The sequence below is a fragment of the Pseudonaja textilis genome, chromosome 10 (assembly GCF_049901715.1).
Source record: "Pseudonaja textilis isolate UNSWEBS1 chromosome 10, rPseTex1.2, whole genome shotgun sequence".
NCBI lineage: Eukaryota > Metazoa > Chordata > Lepidosauria > Squamata > Elapidae > Pseudonaja > Pseudonaja textilis.
In genome coordinates, this window is record NC_141999.1 from 2,158,553 (window position 1) to 2,177,816 (window position 19,264).

Genomic DNA, 19,264 nt, shown 5'->3' on the forward strand with positions numbered 1-19,264 from the left:
TCTAAAATGAGTTGCACTATACTCAGGGGTGGGATTCTACCAGTTCGCACCTATTTGCTAGAACTGGTTGTTAGCATTCTAAGCGGTTCAGAGAACCGGTTGTTAGAAGAAATTACTGGCCTAATCCTGTAAGGAAGGCAGGAAGGAAACATTCTGGGGTTGCTTACAGAAACTGCCTCTCCGTTAACCCTTATTACATTCTTGGCAGGGCTAGACTTCCTGTCTCAGGAACGTCTCTGGAGTTTTTTTCCCCTCCTTTGTTAGTACTTTACTTGTGTGGAGTGACCATTCAAAGTTACAGTGGCACTGAAAAAAGTGACTTATGACCATTTTTCACACTTACGACTGTTGCAGCACCCCCACAGTCACGAGAGGCCAGGTGAGGAGATGCGTGTCTCGATGTGAGTGATATTGAGTTGGCCACACCCGGCCAATAACATGACCACCAAGCCACGCCCACAGAACCGGTTGTTAAAAATTTTGAATCCCACCCCTGACTATACCGTATATGAGAAATAACTATATTTGTATAGGAATGCAACAGAACAAAGATGAAAAGCCTCTCAAAAGCATTTTAGTTACATAAAAGGAAAAAGGAATGGGTGTATACTACAGGTCACCCAACCAAGCAAAAGAAACAGATGAAGTTTTTGCTACTCAGTTGACCAACATTTGTAGAAAATACACCATAATTGTAATGGGGGACTACCCCGACAACAACTGGGAGACAAGCCCTTCAACAAATGTGGGTTCAAACAGATTCTTGATGAACCTAACAGGCTCTGAACAAACTAAGACTTTGCAACAAATGTCAAAAATAATAAACAAGCTTCTTTCAACATGTAAAAACCAAGAAAACAAAAATCAAGGATATGATCAGTCCACTAATGGGAGAAGGTGGCAAAAAGGTGATTAAGCAACAGGGAGAAAGTTGAGCTGCTTGATTCACTCTTTGAACCTGTCTTTACATAAGAGGAAAAAAATAGTCCAACCTAAGATAAGCAGCACTGTAAAAGGCAGAGTAGGAAATCAATATAGGCAAAAAAAAAATGGTGAAGGAACACCTGGCTACCCTAGATGAGTTCAAATCACCAGGACCAAGTGGATTACATCTCAGGGTTCTGCAGGAGCTGGCATTGTGATCATGGAATTATTGAACCGTATCTTTCAAAAATCCTGGGGGACCAGGGAACTACCAGAGGACTGAAAAAAGGTTGACATGATTCCCATCTTCAAAAAAGAAAAAAAAATGGATCCAGGAAACTACAGACCAATAAACTGGCATCAATACCAGGGCAGATCCTGGAAAAAATAAGCAATGAATCTATGAACACATACAGCAAGCAAAATTATAACCATAAAACAACATGGGCTTGTCAAAAACAGATCATGCAGACATACCTTATTGTATTCTTTGACAAAGTGACTAAATTAGTGGACCAACAAAATGCTGTGGACATAATATAGGTTACTTCAGTAAGGCATTTGACCAAGTAGACTACAATCTACTACACAATAAGGCAGAAAAATGTGTGTTAGATAACTGGCTGACTAACTGCACTCAATGTGTAGTCCTTAATGGAACTATATCTATGTGGCAGAATGTATGCAACGGGGTAACCCAAGGTTCCGTATTAGGCCCAATACTCTTCAACATCTTCATAAATGATTTAGATGAGGTGGCAGAAAGGGAACTAATTAAATTCGCAGACGAAACCAAGCTGGTGGGAAAAAACAATATTTTACAAGATAGGCTCAAGATCCAGAAGGAGTGCTAATGGACAACCACTTAAACATCAGCCTGCAATGGCTGCAGCTGCTAAAAAAGCCACATAGACCTACGAGGCACTAACAGAGGGATAGAATCACAATCACATGAAATGTTAGTACCGTTTTATATGCCTTGGTAACACCATCCTTTGGATATTTCATCCAGTTTTGGTTGACTCCAGAAAGAGTGCAAAGAGCAACAACCATGATTCAAGAAGTAACTGATGGAAATTTATTAAGGAGAGATGCAACCTAGAAGTAAAGAGAAATTTCTTGACAATGAGAACAATTAAATAGATGAAACAGTTTGCCTCCAGCAGTGATGAGGGCAGGCCAGCATGCTTGCCTGTAAGTGCCCACCAGCCCACTGCCCGTGTGTGTTGAGCTACATGCACATGCACACACTCCAGCCAATCACTCATACAGCCCAATTCCAAATAGTTTATGGCCGGTAGTGATCCATGGACTAGGTTGGGAACCCCTAGAGTGGAGTCTCCTGTTCGAGTAGAGGGTTAAGAGTAGAAGACCTCCAAGGTTTCTTTAAGCCCTATGATTCCATGATTCACCAAAAACCTGGATGTTGAGGGCCAGCCTCAGGAACTCTGTGTCCCAAAGAGCTCTTATGAGTGAATTTAAATGGGATTAAGAAACCACACCACCAATCTTTCACGGTGAAAAGTTATGTGAACACAAAGAAACTGTTTAATTTTTTTTAACCTCCAAAATACTAAACTCTGAAACAAGTTACAGCCTAATAAACCATTGCTTCATGTTGTGCAAAAAGAAATAATGTACTAATTAAGCAAATGTCAGTCTGCCCCAAAACGGGCAATCAATATTTTCGCTTCATTCTGGGGTACTTTCTGCAGAGATGAATTGGAAGCCATCTCCACAGTCAACTGAGACGTTCCTCCGAGAAGCACGGAACTGAAGACAGAAGCCTGAGGATGACCGATGAGATTTCGTCAAAACGTCGCCAGGATACTTCCAATTTTACGCGGGAGAAAGCCTGAATAACCAAAGATCCACATACAAATACCCACAAAAATCTCAGAAAACAAATATACATACATATACATACATATATACATACATACATACATACATACATACATACATACATACATATATGTATGGTATTCAGCTTTTTTGGGGTATTTTCCCATGTCATTACAGTTGTGCTTTTAAAGTTGTAGCAACGTTTCGGCAGAATCTCATCTGCCATCATCAGGCTTCTTTACTGTGTTCGTCTATGTTGCTACAACTTTAAAAGCACAACTATAATGACGTGGGAAAATACTTGAACAAAGCTGAATACCATACACACACACACACACACACACACACACACACACACACATATGGATATATATATATATCCAAAATTATTTCTTAAATTTATATGCCAGCCATCTAAACGTCAGGTGAAACATTATAGTGTAATTTTTCCCAATATGCACATTTTGTCTGCCTCCTGTCCAGTGCCTGTTCCAGAGGTCATGTTCTTTTGCTCACAGTTAGTGTCATTGTTACTGTGAATGACAATTGCTGTAAATATGGCTGATATAAAGAAGAAACATGGACTTTGGAAGCCATTATTGCCTGGCTTACAATATCAAAATGTATGGATTCTGACAAAACATAGAACAGGGCTAGAAATCCTGGGAGGTTTTGAAGCCCAGTGCCCTGCTTGAGCTGGAGACCCAAGGCACTCAGTGTCATCTCTTCGGAAAAGCCTGAAATTTGGAATTCGACGTCTTTCCAATTTCAGAGAGGAGGAGTTGGATGAGTTTCAGGCCCATTTCATCCCAAGTGAAGTGATCAAATGGGATTGTCTCCCGACTCGGCTCATTCCTTATTCATGGCTGTTGACTGAGAAATCTTCATTCTCCAAGGGGAAGATTTGTATACATCCTTTGTCCTTTACCTACTTCCCCCTTGTTTTCTCCCCCCCTCCCAAAAAAAACCGAATATCACAGTGCTAGGTTATCTTGCAGCAACAGCCATTTGAGGAGTACAGACAGAGCCTGGATCCTGGCAACTCGGAGCTATTGGCTGTGAGCTGTCCAATTCCAAGCCTTATCTCATCTCTGCACCTTTTGTGGGAAAACACACACACACAGATGCACACAAACACACCACCACATTGAGCCTTTGTGGAAAGGGTAGGATTAGCCTAACCTGTGATTGGTGTGTCTCTAAGAAAAAGCAAGGCCAAGTCAGACTGTTTAGTGAGTCAACAAATATTTGGGAAGTTCTGCAGAAACTGGTGCAAATGCGGAATGGGGAAGCCCAAAGCCTTTAGGCTGATGTTTGCCTGGGAACATTTCTCGCCTAGGATTTAAACCGTATTAGATTATTGTGCAGCCAGTGCTGAGTCCATGTAAAGCCAGACTCCTTCATTAGTGAAATATTGCCAAGGTGATGGCTGCAGGACAGACCCTATAAATCATTAGCGTGAATCAGCCAGGACCAGAGCATCATGTCTTCTTTTCTTATTAGGTCCTCTCTCCTTCCTACCCCCCAATCCTCAGGCACCTGATGAGAATGCCTGAAGCCCCGCAAAGAGAAGATAAATGGCAGGACTGGGGAGAAGGACCGTTGATGCATCTTCTTAACTTAGCAAAGAGGAATGCTGAAAGTGCCATGCAGAGCTCTGGGCTGGAGCCTCCCAAGCACAAAACAAGGCTTTTAGAGGCATTACCCCTCTGCTCTTTGCACATTTTATAGACTCCATCACATCATCATATTCGTATTATAGAAAATATGTTGAGACTCTGGAAAGAGTACAGTGAAGAGCATAAAGATGATTAAGGGCCTAGAGGCTAAAATATATGAAGAATGGTTGAAGGAATTGGGTATGTCCAGTCCAGAGGTGGTATTCAGCAGGTTCGGACCAATACTGGAGAACCGGTAGCAGAAATTTTGTGTAGTTCAGAGAAACGGCAAATCCCACCTCTGACTGGCCCCGCCGACCCCATCTCTTTTCTGCCTCCCACTGAGTCCCAGCTGATCGGCTGGATCTTCTTTGGTTGCCCTGCACAGGAGAACGGAGCTGGAAAGCAGGTTAGTGGGGAGGGGAGGGAATGGGGATTTTACAGTACCCTTCCCCTGCCATGCCCACCAAGCCACGCCCACAGAACCGGTAGTAAAAAAATTGAATCCCACCACTGGTCTAGTCTAATGAAAAGAAGGACCAGTGGCATCAGGATAGCAGTGTTCCTGACACTTCCTGACACTGAGGACAATGAACCAATGGAACAGCTTCCCTGCAGAAGTTGTGCGTGCCTGAAAACTGGAGTCGTTTAAGAAGAGACTGGATAGCCACTTGTCAGGAATGGTCTAGGCTGCCCTGCTTGAGCAGGGGGGTGGGCTAGAGAACCTCCAAGGTCCCTTCCAACTTGGTTATTTTGTTCTGTTGTGTATACAGTGGTGAAAAGGGAAGGGGTATACTTTGCAATAGATTGCCACAATTTAACCAGGGAGTAACTCGGCAAAGCTGGGGAAAAAAAAAAAAAGGCAGCGGAGATATTCAGAGCATTGTTGCTCACAAAAATACATTTTTTTAATTAAATAGCGGACATTTGTAACTGATAAGCAGCATCTTTGGCTGGAGCCTAATGCTGCCGAGTGATGTTAATTTGGGAGTTAATGCCCAGAGTTTTGCAGAGCGATGGGACTGTTGCTGTGAGAAAGGATCAAAGCAGCTTAGCATTGGCTGCAGCCCAGTTCTGTTGTCTGCGCGACGAAAGGGAAGCCGTCTCCCTCGCTTGCCTGTAACAGTTTGCTGGGGGAAGATTTAATTAACTGAGCTTTGGGAACCGGGCGAATCTTATTGTTAAGAAATATGCCTTTTCAGAGAAAATAAAGGCATTTTCATTTAATGGAAACAAAGAAGAGTGTTATCAGAACATTACTTAATTGTCAGGCAACCTAAAGAGCTTTGCTGCTGGCATAATTTATGAACTCCCGCGTATCAGAGCTGCAAGAGGCGAGCTCTGGCTGGAGTTTTCATCTTGCGCTGAAGGTGGAACAAAAATTGCACCGAGAAAAGGCCGGGAATTGTCATTGTAAATCTCATAAAAAGTCAGATTAAAATGTTTGCAAGTGCTATTTTCATTTAAAGAGTGCTTATTTGGGAGGAGGAATAGAATTATTGGTCCTTCTGAAATATATTTTTAGAAAGTCACGCAACATGGGAAAGGTCCAAATCTGGACCGGAATCTGGGATGTGGAATTCCTGGACAGGATATTTTTAGGATGTCCCTTCTCTCAGCTTGGGAGCCACCAAGTGGGAGGGGACCTAATCTGAAACCCTCCCTGGAGTTTGGATTCTGCTTCTGAGTGCTACTGCCTCCATAGCAGGGGCAGGGAACTGTGGCCTTTTTATGATTTGTGGACTTCAACTCCCAGAATTCCTGAGCCAGTATGGAATTCAGCACTCAGGAACTCTGGGAGTTAATCACTGCTCACATTCCTCTGCAGTTTTAGTCTAATGTGGTGGCAAAGCCTCCTCTGTGCCTCAGTGTGCCCACCTCCTGGGCATCTTTCCCTCCTGTAAATAAGCTATTTTGGAGAATGCAAAGGTTGGGGAGGGTTCCTTTCCATGCCAAGAATGCTTGAAGTATGGGGAGGCAGGGGTGCCAGCATAACAATCGGTTCAGTGAGTGCGTGCTTCCCACACCCAAGAACAAGGCAGAACTCCAGGCATTCTTGGGACTCCTAAATTTCTACAGTGTCTTCTTGCCACACAAAGCTTCCATAGCTGAGCTTCTCCATCACTTGCTCGACAAGATGTCTTGGTCCTTGGGCTGAAAAGAAGCTGCTGCCTTCTCTGCTGTCAGAGACCTACTATCTTCCAACAGTGTCCTGGTGCAGTACAATGAGAATCTTCCCTTGGTTCTCACCTGTGATGCCTCTCCATTCAGTGTTGGCACCATTTTAAGCCACCGATTTCCAGATGGAAGAGAGACCCCAGTCGCTTTCTTCTCATGGATCTTCTTATCAACTGAACAAAAGTACAGCCAGCTGGACAAGGCAGCTTTGGCTGTGGTCACAGGAGTCAAATGCTTCTATGAATATTTCTATGGCAAACCATTTGACCTTGTGACTGATCACAAGCTGCTACTGGGCCTTCTCGCTGGAGACCACCAAACGCTACAAGTTTTGTCCCCTTGCATGCTGCTCTGGACTGTATTCCTAGCTGCATACAGCTACTGCCTCTTGCATCGGCCGGATAAGACTCTGTTGTGACTCGGAGGTTTGAGCCTACTCTGTTAGAAGACACAGACTTGAGCAATGAGGAAGAGGAGGATTTGGCCTTGAGGTTTGAGCCTGCTTTGCTGGAGGACACAGACTTGAGCCAGGAGGAAGAGGAGGATTTGGCTCTGAGGTTTGAGCCTGCTTTGCTAGAGGATTTGGAATTGCCTTCCTCCCCAGGACCTTCCTCCCTGGTTGTGCCTCAGGTGTCGGCAGAAAATCAGGAGAGCGTAGCGGAGCCTCTGGCTGAGGATCAAACTGAGGAATGTTGGTTTGATGCGAGGCAAAGACGCAGGCATAGGCGTGAGATCCAACGCAGAAGGAAAGGACAAATCAGGGACTGAGATGAGAGACTGACACGCCCCTCAGGGAATAAAAGTGGGCGTGTTAGCTCTGGATTCTCGTCCGGGACAATTTGTTAATTTGGGATAGAAGCTTCGACAAATTCTGTGTGTGGCGTTTGGCTGTGATTTATGGTTTTGCTTTATTATTGGACTTGGCAGGCAGCTTGTGGGAGACTGCCAAGGGCTTCTCCAGCCAAAGAAATTTAACCCTGCGGTTACTGGTCTTGTCTGTTTGTTTATATTCCTTTGGAAACTTGGATTCTCACCTCGTGGGCACAGGTGAGACATAACAAGACACTAAGCCACACTGACCCCCCTCAGCTGATGCCTGCTCCAGACTGTTGTGGAGGATCCAGCTCCAGCATCATCAGTTTTGTTAATTGACAATGCCATCTGGTCCCATTATGGCATTGGAGATCGCTGCACACTCTGCCAAGAACCATGTCATTGCCCAAATGCTCAATTGGGTGTGGAGGGGGGTGGCCAAAGGGGCCAGTCAGCACAGAGTTCCTTGCCTTCCACACTCAGCAACATGAGCTGTCTGCTCAACAGGGCTGGCTACTCTGGGGAGTCATGTGATGATACTCCAGAGGCTGTGGCGGCCAGTTTTGGAAATTCTTCATGTAGGCCACCCAGGCATCATGCAGATGAAGGCACTCACTCGCAGTTATGTCTGGTGGCCCAACTTAGACAAGGCCATTGCTGATTGGGTCACATCTTGTCAGCCTTGGCAAGAGTGAAGGCAGCTTCCCCTGTCCGCTGCAGCACATGAGTGGGAAGCACCCAAGACACCTTGGTCAAGGGTGAATATTGATTTTGTGGTGCCTTTCCATGGACAGACTTTTATGGTGGTTGTGGATGCCTACTCAAAATGGCTGGAAGTGGTAGTCATGATATCGACCACCTTGAATGCCAGGATCAAGGTCCTTAAAAGGCTGCTTGCGACCCACGGACTGCCATACGTCCTCATTTCAGACAACAGGCCACAGCTCACATCAAGCCAGTTCAAGCTGTTTCTGGCAAGTCATAGCATTTGTCACGCTCTGATTGCACCATTGCATCCTGCTAGCAATGGGAAGGTTAAGCGGATGGTCCGATCAGAAAGGGAAGCACTGACATTGAACATAGCTGCTTCTTTTTTTAAAAGATAACTCTGAAGTGGATATGTGCCATATTTTTCTTTAAATTCAACAGTGTTATCTCTTACATTGCCCAATGAACTTAATTTTTACAAATAGTTTACCTCGTATAACAGTCAATTTTGAACACTGCTTTCTTTATTACATACAATTTCAATTTACTACGCGGGTCTTGCTATTGGGGAGGTACCCAGTTGGAATAATTCCCTTTTCAGGCTTTTGGCTTCCTGGATTTTCTCAAGCACAGGCCTGGCCTCTGGAAGACCTTTAAAACGGGGCTCAGATTACAGGTAGTCCTCAACTTACAATCATTTATTGTAACTTCAACCATTTGAAGTTACAACAGCACTGGAAAAAGGGACTGATGACCACACTTACAACCCTTGCTGCATCCCCATAGTCACGTGATCAACATTTGGGTGCTTGGCAACTGGCATGTATTTATGACAGCTGTTGTATCCTGGGGTCAATATGATCATGAGATGTAACTTTCCCAGCCAGCTTCCAACCAGCAAAGTTAATGGAGGAAGCCAGAGCAACTTAACAATCACAATTCATGTACCAACCACAGTTATTCATTTAACAACTGTGGCAAAAAGGGTCATAAAATAGGGCACAACACATTTAACAAATCTGTTGCTTTGCAACAGAAATATTGGGCTCACTTATGGTCGTAAGTTGAGGACTACATGTAATCTGTTATGAATCTGTAATTGAAGTATGCTCTTGTGCCAGAACTTCACCTCTCCTTGTTAATACCCATCCCATCCTATCATTTCTAGTTTCAGATTTTGGCCTTGTTAAGCTCTGGGCATACAATTTGGAGGCCAAGGGCTATATGTGAACTTGGTGGACCATGAACAGAATAGGATGGCAAAGAAAGAGGATGAAGTTCAAAAAAATATTGATTTTCTTAAACTCCACCCATTTCAGTCTTAAACTACTGAGATTAACTTTTAACTTAAATTTATAAGAATTGGTAGTGCTTGACAAGTGCGGGAGGATTTAGGATGTAAATTATACATCCCGGGTTAGATACTAAAATATAGCGAAATATAGAATTAATTATAAATAAGTTTTCAAAAAAAGAAGAAGAAAGTAATTGGCTAATCTTCCTTTAAAAAAGACAATACGACAGTACTTGGGAGGCATTTTGATATTGCAACTGCTTTGTATAGTTTAATTACTTATAGTTTGCAGAAGCAAAGTGCAAATCTTAACATCTGAACATCTTTGTCAAGCAGCAAAGATTCCTGGCTTATCCCTGAACAAAAGGCTCTTCATGTTTTCATAGAATTCATTTTCTCTGGATCTTGAATGTGATTTGATCAGCAAATTGTCCTTGGCGTTTGACATGCCCGTCACCACCAAACCGTGTTATTCCTGCCACTGGGAAATTAATTTCCTAGCCAATCTTCTGAGCAAGCTATGATTTCTCTTTACAATTGTGCCTCTTACATGCTGCCCACTCTATTCTCTTGCAGAAAAATATGTATTTCAGGTGGTTTATTAACCAGCAGAGAGCCCTGCCAAGGGTTTTGCAGTCATGCCATTGTCAGAAAACACAGCCTGGAGTGTATTGGGGATCCTGCAGAAGCGGCAGGAGGAATAACAGTTCTTAGTGCTTTCCCACAGGGAAAGTGGAGGTGGGAAGAGGTGTCCCAGGACTGGAGGAAGGCCACATCATTCCTTGCGGGTAGCGAGGTCCACATGCTGCCAAGGGGGGGGGGGGAGACACCCCTTGAGCCAATGAGGAGACTGCCAAGCACCGGGATAGACCAGAGGTCTCCAAACTTGGCAACTTAAAGACTTGTGGACTTCAGTTTCCAGAATTCTCCAGCCAGCTATGCAAAAACAGGGAATAAAGGTCAGTATGGGAGGCTGGCCAGGCAGGGGGGCCCAACAGCAGCTCCAGCAGCTCCTCAGATAGAACTGGTTCGGTCCCCACTGATCTTTGGCACTATCAGTACGCCAGAATCGGGCCGAACCAGTAGAATACTACGACTGCCCCAGACCAGGGGTGAAATGCAAAATTTTTCCCTACTGGCTCTGTGGGCATGGCTTGGTAGCATAGCAACCTGGAGCAACCAGGGGTGATTTTTACCAATTCAAATCATCCCTGCCCCCTCTTCCCTGAGGTGGACTGAGGTGGTTGAATTTCACCCCTGCTCCAGACCCCCTTCCTTGTTCCTTTCTCATGGAAGAGAAGGAACCCATGAAGTTGAGGGGTGTGTGTGTGTGTGCGTGTGTGGTCTTGAAAGGCCCCCTTGGCCTAGTCCTTTCAGCTGCTTGAGCTTGGCCCAAGCTTCACCAGCGCTTCGGCTCAGCCCTTTCATCCGGCAGGAGATCCCCGGAGCTCCTTGTAAACCTCTCACAGCTTCCCGATTCTCTCCTCAGGGATTTAAACCCTCTGAAGATTGTGCCAACATTGCTACTCTCGCCTTTGCTGACTGGGGAAAGGAGGCGAAGAGAGTGCAAGGGAGAGGCCTGCCTTTTTATTTTATATATTTTTTTGGTGCTGGCCTCCGGAGGGTTAATCCTCTCCTCAAGGAGGATGAGGACGAAGAGGAGGAGGAGGAGGAGGTGATGCGAGTGCCTCCATTTATCCACTTTGGTAATTGAAATCAATCCCCAGGCCTTATCTCTGGAAAACCTATAGAGCCAGGCACTAATCTGCAGTCGGGGAGCGGCTTTTAACTGAGAAACCTATTTAAAAGAGAGACGGGAAAGCATTACTTCCCCTCCTCCTGCCTCACCCACAGCCAATCTAGCGCTTTCTTTTGCTACCTTTAACAGAAAGAAAAGTGGGACGGCTGCTCTCTTCCCCGCCAACTGCCAGGTCTCTTTCAGATGTTAAGGCAAAGGCTGGAAGCCACCCAGACAAAAAAATATTGCTTAGATTTGCCCTCTCAGCCTCCTGTGATCAATTAGCTGATATCTTTGGATTTGCTTCTGCAAGAAAAATACAGGATAGTATTGTATCGTATTGGTGGCAGTGGGGGAGCGGCAGGAGGGGGGCCAGGAGCCTTGGAGGAAATTGCCAAGTAAAGTCGGGCATTTGTGACTCTGGGTCAGAGATGATTGTTGATTTCATCTGTTGCTGGAAAAATTGAATGGGTTTGATTTTCTAAACCAGTGTGGGGAAAAAAAATGCTTCCAGTCTAATGAGACAACCAGAATTTTCCTTCCAGTCTGGGTATCTGAACCAACCACAGTCCTAGTCATAATTTCATCTCTTCTCCTTTAATCTGGATTTCCATTAGGTATCCCTGCAGATTTCCTTTGCCATGTAATTATGATGCCCAAGGAGAATTAAAAAAATAAGAATTGCTTAATAAAAACAAGGACAAATGGGCTGAAAAACAGCTTCTATCCCAGGGCAGTAGCTCTTTTGAATTCTGCTGTATAGTGCAATATTAATGCGATATCAGGGGTTTTCAATTCAATATATAGAATGTGAAGGATGTGCGTTTGTGTTTATTTTCATGGTCATGATGTTACGAGGTGCAATGACAATAAAGTAAACTAATTAGTGCCCACTCTGAGAAGTTCTTCTAAAGAAAACAATTTCCATTCAATTTGACAATTGAAAATAGTACTTGAAAGAGGGAAAAAGTTGACATCCTCATGGATGGAAGTGGGATCCTTGGTTTGAAGTGTCGCATGGGTGCAGTCCTCTCTCTAGTGACCATCAGCCTTCACATTTCAACAGGTAGAGAAGCCCTTTCTCCTGTTACCCACCCTCCCACTGCAGCAGAGGCAGGGAGAGGGGCTTAGAGGCCCACATACAAAGACAAGTGGCTCCTCTGCTGTCTGCTTCCATGAGGAACCACACTCTTTCCCATGCTCCACTGTTATGTCTCACCTGGACAAACAAAGTAATAAGTCCAAACTTCCAACTAAGCAGGCAAGTCCGGTAACTACAGGGTTAACTTCCTTAATCCAAAAACATTCTTGGCAGCCTCACGCCAGCTATCTGCCAAGTCTGATAAGGAAGCACAAATCACAAGCCGATGCCACACACAGGAAAAATGCAGAAGCTTCTATCCCAAATTAACAAGTTGTCTTGAACAAGGAATCAGAGCTAACATGCCCACTTTTATTCCCTGTGGGGCATTGTCAGTCTCTCATCTCAGTCTCTGATTTGTTCTTTCTTTTTACGTTGCATTTCACGCTTCTGCCTGAGTCTTTGGCTTGCATCAAACCAGCATTCCTCAGCTTGATCCTCAGCCAAGTACTCCGGCACGCTCTCCTGATTATCTGCCGACACCTGAGGCACAACCAGGGAAGAAGGTCCTGGGGAGGAAGGCAATTCCAAATTCTCCAGCAAAGGAGGCTCAAACCTCAGAGCCAAATCCTCCTCTTCCTCCTGGCTCAAGTCTGTGTCCTCCAGCAAAGCAGGCTCAAACCTCAAGGCCAAATCCTCCTCTTCCTCATTGCTCAAGCCTGTGTCTTCTAACAAGGCAGGCTCAAACCTCCGAGTCACAACACTCCACGGTCTCTAGTGCCGGCAGCCCCTGCAACTTGGATTATGCATGCCCCACAACAGGCCAGCCCAGCAGCGCCATGTGAAGGGCCAGGCATTCGCTGCTTGCTTTTGCCAGCCTGGCTGCATTTTGCCAACTTCACACACAAAGGGGTTTCTTGTTGCAAAGGGCCAGGCTGGGCTTGCCTTGTCAGCAGTAACAGCAAGAAAATGGGGTTGGTCAGCTGGGTGGCAGAGTGAAAGGTGGTAAGGGCAGCTGTGGATGTGCTGGAGTGGCCGTGGCTTCCTGCGCCACATGCCCTAGACTAGAGCCAAGCGGTTCTGGGGCTGGTTGCCACCCTGCAAGGCAAAGGGCATAATGGCTGAAGGGCAGAGTTGTTGGTGTAATTGAGGCAGCCTCTGAGCTTGCCGCCCAGAGTTGTGGATGCTTCATCGCTGCAGGGTTTCAAAGAGAGGCTGGACCGCCTTTTGACTGGGGTGGTATAAGGCTCTTGCCTCGAGCAGGGAGTTGGGCTAGAAGACCTCTAAGGTCCCTTCCAGCCCTAGGATTCTATGTCCTCTGTTCTATTTTACTGAAGCTTGGAGCTGGCTTGGACTGTAATAGGTATTCACTTAATGACCTGCAATGTTCAGGTGTCGACCACAACGAGCAGTGCTGCGATTGATGTCATAAATTGCTGTGGTCATGTGATGCCACGTTTTGTGATTGCATTGAATTTTGATGACAATCCCAGTCCCAACTGTGGGTGTAAGTTTGTCAGGAATCTTACAAAATGATACTGAAAACATTGCTTGTTTTATGCACCCACGAATAACTCATAAAACTTGCCCTAGATCCAGGAAAGACACCCTTGATCAGCTCCTGCACATATCTTCAGTGTCTGCCCTGACCTTGCTGGATTGTCCACCAGTGCAAAGCCCAGACTCTCCAGGTATCCACCCAACATCTTGTGCTGTGCCTTCCAAAATTAGCATGTTGCAAAAAACAAAACAAAGCCAAACTAAAAATACTTTGTAAGCTTTGTGTTCTGTTATGACAGAAGATGAATGAGGGGGGTCTGCAATGTGTGCAGAGCCTGATTCAGAACCATAGATGACCCCCTAGGTATATCACTTGTGCAAAACATTTCTCAGCCCCAGACCAGTGGTGGGATTTAATTTTTTTTACTATCGGTTCTGTGGGCGTGACTTTGTGGACATGGCTTTGTGGGCGTGGCATAGCTTTGTGGGTGTGGTTTTGTGGGCGTGGCAGGGGAGGAATACTGCAAAATCTCCATTCTCTCCCCACCCCACTAACCTGCTTTCCAGCTCCGTTCTCCTGTGCAGGGCAACCAAAGGAGAGCCAGCCAATCAGCTGGGACTCGGTAGGCAGAGAATAGACGGGGGCGGGGCCAGTCAGAGGTGGGATTTGCCGGTTCTCCAAACCACTCAAAATTTCTGCAACCGGATCTGCAGAACCGGTCAGAAGCTGCTGAATGCCACCTCTGCCCTAGACTATGAAGGGTAGTGTGGGAATCACTTTGCTCTGGTCAAATACTTGGGCTCTGAAAATTATTTCCGCAAAAAGAAAAGTAAACAAGAAACCCAGGCACAAAAACGTTCAGCCATCATAGTTTGGTCCAACAAAAGCCATGGATTTCTAATTTGAAGTCAATCAGGCTTGAAATCCCAGCTGTTCTGATTGTAATTACATAGATCAGGTAATCAATAAGCAGTGATAAAGCAGAGGCCCTATAAATGCAAAGAGAAAAAGAAAATAGAAAAAGAACACACCTGGGGAAGGGCTTTGCAACCTGCACTGAAGAATCCTTGTAAAGCCTTTCGGGATGTTTTTGCTTATTCCTGGGAATTGACATTCAAGGCAACAAGCAGCTGTCTGGGAAGGCTCAGCCTGCACTCTTGATTCTTCATGTACTGTGTTCTAAAGGGATTCTCTTCTGCTCTTTCTCTCCCCCCCTCCATGTCTCTCTCTCTCTCTCTCTGTGTGTGTGTATGTGTGTGTGTGTGTGAGAGAGAGAGAGAGAGAGAGAGATGCAGATATGCACACAAACAGCAAGGAAATCTCTGCCAAAAACAAAACAACGTAACTGCTGGAACCTCCTGAATCTTGGGAGATCTGCTATGATTGGCTAAAACTCAATCTTAGCTTAGCATTCTCTGCCACTCCCTGATAACCATGGGATTTTCTAGCACTATCTTCCCAACACAGAGAGGCAGGACTGATGGAACCTGGGGTCTTTCAGAGAGTACTGGGGGCCATGGCCTTGGTTGCCATCTGGAAAGAGAGGATGGCAGGGCCCTTAGATGAGATTGTGCCCATGCAGTCTCTCCTTTCCCACGGATCCCAGCATGCCCTGTGGTTTTTGGAAAAATCTGAGGGAAATGAAATGGGTCTAGAGACACCTAGAGTGGGCCAGGGACTACTGGTGGTCTGTGAGAAAATGTTGGTGGTTTGCAGAGAAATGTCACCCCTAAAGCAATTAATCCAGGCTGTGTGGCCCACATGGCCTGCGAGAACACAAGTCTTGCATCACTTGCATTGTGAACAACATGAAGTAGTGAGGGGAGGGGGGGAAAGGATGGAAGGGGAGAACTTGCCCCACTCACCCTACACAACTGGCCTGACCACGAGGCTGCTTCTTTCCGCTTCTTTCTTCTTCTGCTTTTGGTTGCACACAAGGAAAGCAGCAAAAGTCTTTCTCTCTCTCTCCCAAACTCCGCCAGAAATGAGTCTTTGGGACCCTGCAAGGCCTCCTGCTCCAAGAGGCTGTGCTGGCACAACAAGTCTCACAAAAACTCATTTCTAGTGGAGTTTGGGGAAGAGAAAGAAAGACTTCTGCTGCTTCTGCTGCTTTCCTTGCATGAAGCCAAAAGTCTCTCTCTCCCTCTCCCTCTCCTGGAGAATGGAGCTGGAGACGGAATCCTGCAATTCCAAATAAAGAACGATCGATCGGTAGGAAAACAGGATGGGGAATTTTCCTGCAGACTTTTTTGGGATTTTCCCAGGGTCTCTGGTCCGCGGCATTAAAAATGAGTTTGGTAGTGTCTGAGGTCCAAAAGGTTGGTGACCCCTAACCTAAGCACAGCTGGAGGTCAACAAGACATGAACTTGAATGACAATAATCTATTCTTCAGAGTATATTTCATGTTGGTCCAGAATAATAAACTGAAGGAAGTTCTTTGAAATTCAAATCCAACCCTGGATTGCAAGGAGATGGTTTATTCCAGCTTAGAGCAGGGATCCACTACTATGGGAACTCAACGGATGGCCATTCAGCTCCAGTTTGAATACAGGTAGTCCTCAGCTTATGACCACAATTGAGTCCGATATTTCTGTTGTTAATCAAGACAGTTGTTAAGTGAATTCTGCCTCACGTTAAGACTTTCCTTGCCAGAGTTGTTAATTTAATAACGTGGTTGCTAAATCTGGCTTGTCAGTGGGTCAAAAGGTGATCGTATGACCCCAGGACACTGCAACTGCCATAAATATGAGGCAGTTGCCATGCATCCAAATGTTGATCACGTGATCGTGGAAATGCTGCAATGGTCATAAGTGTGAAAATGGTCATAAGTCATTTTTCAATGCCATTGTAACTTCAAACAATTAATCACTAAAAATGGTTGTAAGTCACTAAAAACTGGTTGTAAGTCAAGGACTACTGTGCCTCCAGTGAAGGATGGCTCTATGGTGGATCGATTCCTAATATCGTTTCTAATATCCAACCCAAATCCACTTCCCTATAATTTAAACACCTTGTTTCTTGCCTTGTGTTCTGGGACCAGCCTGAGCAATTCTGTGCTGTCTTCTACATCACAGCTCTTTCACTGCTTGAAAAGAGCTATCATGTACACGTCTCCAGGCGAAACACATCTGACACCACCAATCATTCATCTTAAATTTTTCTTCCAGGCTCTTTATCTGCTGAGTTGCTCTTATCTCAACTTGCACCAGCTTCTGAGTATAACTTGCAGTGCTTGTCACTGGAGTTGCTGGCATTTGGGGGATGGAGACGTAAGGCTCCCTTGTGCCCATCCTACATCTGGACTGCATAACGGTAGCCCCTCCATTCTGAAGATAACAGGTACTTGCAAGGAAGCAATTATGTGGAGAGGTATATAAGTTCTGTGTGTCTTGGACTGTCAGCTGCAGAGGGTCTTTGGCAGTGGTGCGATTCAAATTATTTTTTACTACTGGTTCTGTGGGGGTGACTTGATGGGCATGGCAGGGGAAGGTTACTACAAAATCCCCATTCCCTCCCCACCCCACACTAACCTGCTTTCCAGCTCCATTCTCCTGTGCAGGGCAACCAAAGGAGACCCAGACGATCAGCTGGGACTCAATGGGAGGCAGAGAAGAGATGGGGTTGGCAGGGCCAGTCAGAGGTGGCATTTGCCAGCTCTCCGAACGTTACTGAATAAATCAACATTGGCACAGAAGAAGTAAAACCAGCTCTGGGCTTCCCACACAAAAGCACACATAATTCACCCCCCATTTCCCCACGGGCCACCCACACTTCACCAATCACTTCTTTCATTTTCATTCATGACATCTGCTCGGAGTGTCCTGGGGGGGGGGGGGAGCAATATCTCATGGGAACTGACAATGCTTGGATGCCATTGCCCCCCATCCTTGCATTCCAATCCACCCCCCCAATTCTTTGTCGAGCCGTGAGTGAAGCAGAATGTAGGTGAAACTTTGAGTCAGTCTGGACATGCTGCCCCCACCAGAAGAACGGTAGACCTTAAACAACAATAAACATACATACACATTAACCCAACTACTTCTGCATTCCTTATTGGGGCTGTTGAGGGTACCTAATGCGAAACTTCTTAACTAGCACCTGCTTACAGGTAGACTTTCCCTAGTACTAGGTACCGAAATTTTCCCTTGTGATATCTGGAGTTGAGAATCCTTTTGATCTCATAGTGCTCCTCTCCCTTAAGTAGGATGGGAGGAAGAGGTGGTTCTCTGACTGGCCTCCAGCCAAATCCCCAAAAGGGTTTTAAAAGACGGCAATGAAATACTGGTTGAACTGCCTGGGGCTTCTTGGCAATTTCATCTCCATCATCACCGGATTCATGATCTGGATTATTTGGAAAGGCCCTGTGTATTTGGGACCTAACGTTTTACAACATTGTTTCAGGTTTAGATACCTGGTGGACAAATACACTTTATCCCCTACTCTAAATTTTCTTTGTGGAGCCATTTTCTGATCTGCTTTTCTTTTTTTTGGCTTTCCTTAGCTTTCTTTAGTGCTTCACACCTGATGGGCCAAGTGGCTTTTAGAGTATCCATCCAATTGGCTAATGAACCTGAGGACGGAGCTTCCTTTGGGAGCTCTGGCACGGGCATGAACTCCGTCCCCATGGCTACTTGGAAAGGGGTAAAACCTTTGCTGCTGTGCATCAAGTTGTTATACTCCACTTCTGTGAAAGGCAGGAGCTCAGCCCAATTAGTCTGCTATAATTTACATAAGAGTGCAGGTATTGCTCTACTAATGAGTTGGCATGTTCAGAAGTCCCATTGGTACTCGGATGATAGGCAGAGCTAAGTCCCTAGGAGGAGTTGTCCATCTTGACAACTTGAGCATCACTAGTCTTTCAAGATGTGGTTATATGCATGAAATTAATAGCTACTCCAGAATCCACAATGGCAGAATCTAAAGAAACAGTCACAGGAATAATTAAACATGATTGCCCGCTGTTGGCCATCTGAGCTACCTTTAGTTGTCAGAAGGTCCCTGTTTGTGCTCCTGGGGGAGGGATCTGCAAAGTTTCCTAATGCTGTTGCTTTGAAACACCTAGGGCACTTACTAAACCACATTTACTTATTTATTGGCATCCTGCGTGTATTATTTTTACAAGTAACTCAAGGCAGTGACCATATCCAACACACCTCCCTCTTCCTTCCTCCACATCTATTTTCCACACAATAACAACCCTGTCAGGTGAGGACTGAAAGAGAGACTGGCCCAAGGCCAACCAGCTGGATTTCATGTCTAAGGCTTGAACCTGAACCGTCTCCTGCTTTCTAGCCTAATGCCTTAACCCCCAGACCAAACTGGCGCTCTGATCACATGCCCCTGCATCTTGCTACTTTATCCAAGGCTCGAGATTTCATTGTTGCATGATTTGGCGATGCGTCTGAGAGCTATGCAGTAAAAGCACAGGCCCCAAATCCCTTCTTCTTTGCTTCTTTGCTCCTGGTAAGAAGAGGTCTCTGGTTGCTCTGATTTACACGGGCTCTTCTGCACTGGATTCCAAGC